This window comes from Furipterus horrens, unplaced genomic scaffold (genome assembly GCF_987537825.1).
Source record: "Furipterus horrens unplaced genomic scaffold, mFurHor1.1.pri manual_scaffold_13, whole genome shotgun sequence".
NCBI lineage: Eukaryota > Metazoa > Chordata > Mammalia > Chiroptera > Furipteridae > Furipterus > Furipterus horrens.
In genome coordinates, this window is record NW_028327183.1 from 49,754,539 (window position 1) to 49,758,155 (window position 3,617).

General features: G+C 48.1%; 1 long non-coding RNA gene across 1 annotated transcript; it reads right to left on the reverse strand.

The window, feature by feature from the left end:
- Window positions 1-446: 446 nt before the first annotated feature.
- Window positions 447-2,471, reverse strand: LOC149995120 (uncharacterized). Its single transcript, XR_016507746.1, has 3 exons — window positions 2,155-2,471; window positions 1,324-1,450; window positions 447-602 (listed from the first exon to the last, which is right to left on the reverse strand). It is a non-coding gene; the product is annotated as an uncharacterized LOC149995120 (long non-coding RNA).
- Between the last annotated feature and the right edge of the window lie 1,146 nt (window positions 2,472-3,617).

The following is a 3,617-nucleotide window of genomic DNA, read 5'->3' on the forward strand; positions in this document are numbered from 1 at the left end:
ATATCCTTCATCTCTTTCCAAGGTAATTCCATTTTACTCTCTTTCAGTAAACCATTTATGCGGATTATACTGTATAGTTTCTAATTTCCGAAAACTACACCTGCTTAGAAATCTTAAGTTCCACATTCTAATCAAACCTCTTCTCCCGCACACTTATTAAACAGTCTTCAGGCTCATCGAGAGTTTGAGTCTATTGGCCTCGCCTCCTTCTCTGCTCAGCTCAGAGCACAGACGGCACGGCTGACTGCTCTCACTGTACCTGAGAAAGCCATGCCCCACCGCACCTCTCATTTCAAACTCAAACTTAGACTACTTATGTCTTTTGTATTTAAAATACAGAGGTTTCAGTGACAACCAAAAACGGAGGACTAGCACTGAACTACAGCCCCATTCAGCAGATGCCACACCCCCGACCTGCCGCTGCTCCGTGGCTCAGGCTCTGGCTTAGAAACGAAGACCCCGGGGCTCAGGACCCGACGCAGCTCAGGGTCAGAGCAGGCGATGGTCAGCACGGCTCACGGCGCGTCTGCAGGTGACCTGCCCCTGCTCGGTGGCCGCATTCCGTCTGAGGGCCGGGCTGAGCACCGTAAGGTAATTACATGCTTAAAAAAAAAAATTACATTAGATGATGACATAATATACTCCTGCCACATTACTATTTAAAAGGAAATAAAGGGCTTGATGATACTTTTTGTTTGCTTAGAGGAACACAACGAGAAGTCTCATTCTTATCTCAAAGTAGTAAGGATTTAAAGGGGAAGCTCTGATTCTGAACAGAAAAAGCAATATCATTATTAAAGCATGGGGAGAAAGATACTGATAAGTGAGGGCATATAACCAAAAACGACAGCAGCTTATAGCCATCGTACAGACCCAGCAAGAAGAGGGATGGATTACGGGCAAGGCATTCTATGGAGGAAATGGAAGCCTTTTCACTTTTCACTCCAAGGGCACAGTGAGTAACTAACACCATTCTAAAACACTTTTGACCCTAAAAACTCTCAGCTACTCAGTTAAAGGACTTGCTTCTCTACAATTCTCTGCAACAGACGATTACCCAGAGAAATCAAATAATGAAGTCAGTGCAGTCATTTATTATCAGTCGCACCAAAGGATATCAAGTGGAAAAGTGGACGGGGTTGAAGCTATTAGATAAAAATTAAGTTTTCCATCATGTGTGAATTGTGATCATCAGGACCTTCATATCTGTAATTACTGTACTGCTAGTGATCTTAGAGAGATTAACATATGGATTCCAAAATTAACATATCCCCACAGAAAGTAACATAGCCAGAAGTGAACACTCATTCTTTAGATACATACCACTCTGAGTCTTCCACTGAGTGGCATCAAAGTTTGCTAAGATCATAGAAGCATCACAAAGGGCCTTAATACTTCTGAACAGCTGAGGCCTCCTACTCCGGATGGTACGTATTATTTTGTTTGCAGTCTAGATGCGAACCAAATAATAAAAATCAAAAGAGAAAGCAATGCATGAAAACAAACTAAACTTCAAATTTTCAGTTATAATAAAAAAAGAAATAAAGTGTATGTACACATGTAGACAACAAAGCACTATAATCCCTCGGATCCAAACAAAACAGTCCCCTTAGGAATGAAGTATATAAAGATGTAATAATTTGGAAATGGCTGTATTTTAACTCTATTTTTTATTTGTTCAGTGCTTTGAGGAAAATCAATGTGAAATATCATTGGTATCTCCTTTGCATTTATTGAGACTGAATGTAATGTATTCCAATGGGGAGAAATTTTTTTTTTCATTTACAAAAGAAATTCACTGTAAAAATTCCAGAAAAGCACAAAGCAGAAGAAGGCCCGGGGGGGGGGGGGCGGGAAGCCACCTGTGATCACATCTTTTTAACTGTTTTTCGAATCCCCCGATCTAGCATTTTGGGTACTTGCCAACGGCAACGGCAAAGAAATAGGAAAAGACTGACCAGAATTCTCTCCTCAGAAAACGGCATCATTAAAGCTATCTAAGAAAAACTATGTGTACATGAACCTATGTGAACTAGGAGCACTGAGCCAAGAGCTAGGAGTATAAAGAAGTATACGTGACCCATGACACGGACAGATTTGTGTCAAAGCTTTGAAAGCACAGGGCAGAATATTGGGTTGAAATAGCCAACTTGCCTTCATCAGGCCATTGACTTCAGAAACACCAGAACTTTCAAGCCAGAGGGAACAAGGATGAAATGTCCCCATAGCATGCCCGTCTTCACTTCACAGGCATTGATGTCAGTTTCAAGTGCTTTACATGAGAACCGACACGACCTTCTTGCAGTGCACAAAGAGCACACCCATCCAGCTCCAGCTCTCGTGGAACATTGGCTGCGTATTTTGCATTGAATAATTACAGAAAAACAGAAAAGCCATCAGATGGTATAGCAGTAAAAAATCATACTTGATATATACAACATAAATTAAAAAGGCAGAAAAAGGCGACATTCTAAAGATTATAAAAAAAAGGAACTTACTTTTTTTGGATGTTATTTGTTGTGTTTATTGTTTTACTTTTTGTCTTGAAATGAGTTTGCGCAGCCCTGACGAACCGGTGCGGCGAGTCGGCTGGGCATCGTCCCGCAAAGTGAAAGGTCATCCGTTCGATTCCCGGTCAGGTTCAGTCCCCAGGCGGGCTGCATTCCAGATGTTCCCCATGATCCCCAGCCTGGCCCACCTGCACCCAGCCCTCGCTCTCCCTCCCCTGGCCTACCCCACACTATTTCCTGTGATGAACTGGGCCCATCGCTGCTTCCTCCATCATCACTTACAGCCGGTGCCACCACCTTCGGGAAAATGCAGTCATGTATGTCATATTTACAGATTCTAGAGGCATCTAATCACTCAGGTCAAAGGATGTCTCACTCATTATCGGGACTATACAAGACTCCTAGGGCAATGAAGCAGGTTCCACTCGGTGGCATAAAAGTTTGCTAAGATCATAGAAGCATCACAAAGTACCTCAATCCTTCTGACCGGCTGAGGTCTTCTGCTCCCGTCGGTGTGTATTACTTTGCTTGCAGTTTCTCCATCTCCGGCTGGGGCACGGGCAGGCGCATGCGAACGTGGCTTCTGTCCAAGACTCCGCCGCTGATCCGACAGGCAGGGCCACCGACCCTGCACCGGCCGCCCCGGGCTCTCCGACGGCTCTCCGACGGCCTCTCCTACCTCTGCTGCCGCTGGGACCGGGGCCGGCGGCGGTGGTACCGGGGCCGGCAGTAGCGGGATCGGGTCCGGCAGGAGCGGTGCGTGGCAGCGGCTGGAGTGGTAGCGGCGGCGGCGGTCCCAGTGGCAGAGGAGGTAGGAGAGGACGTCGGAGAGCCGGGGGCGGCAGGTGCAGGGTCGGTGGCCACGCCTGTCGGATCAGCGGCGGAGTCTTGGACAGAAGTGGGGACGGCGGCGGAGGTGCTATCGGCGGGAAGGCCCGGAGCGGCGGCGGCGGGAGGGGCGGTGGCCGATAGCACTTCCACCGACGCCACGGGTCCTGCTGCCGTCCCAGCCCCGGAAGCCGCCCCAGCTCCCCCCGCCGCCGCCGGCCCCCCGACCCCCCCCGCCGCCGCCGCCGCCGGCCCCCCGCCCCCCTCCCGCCGCCGCCG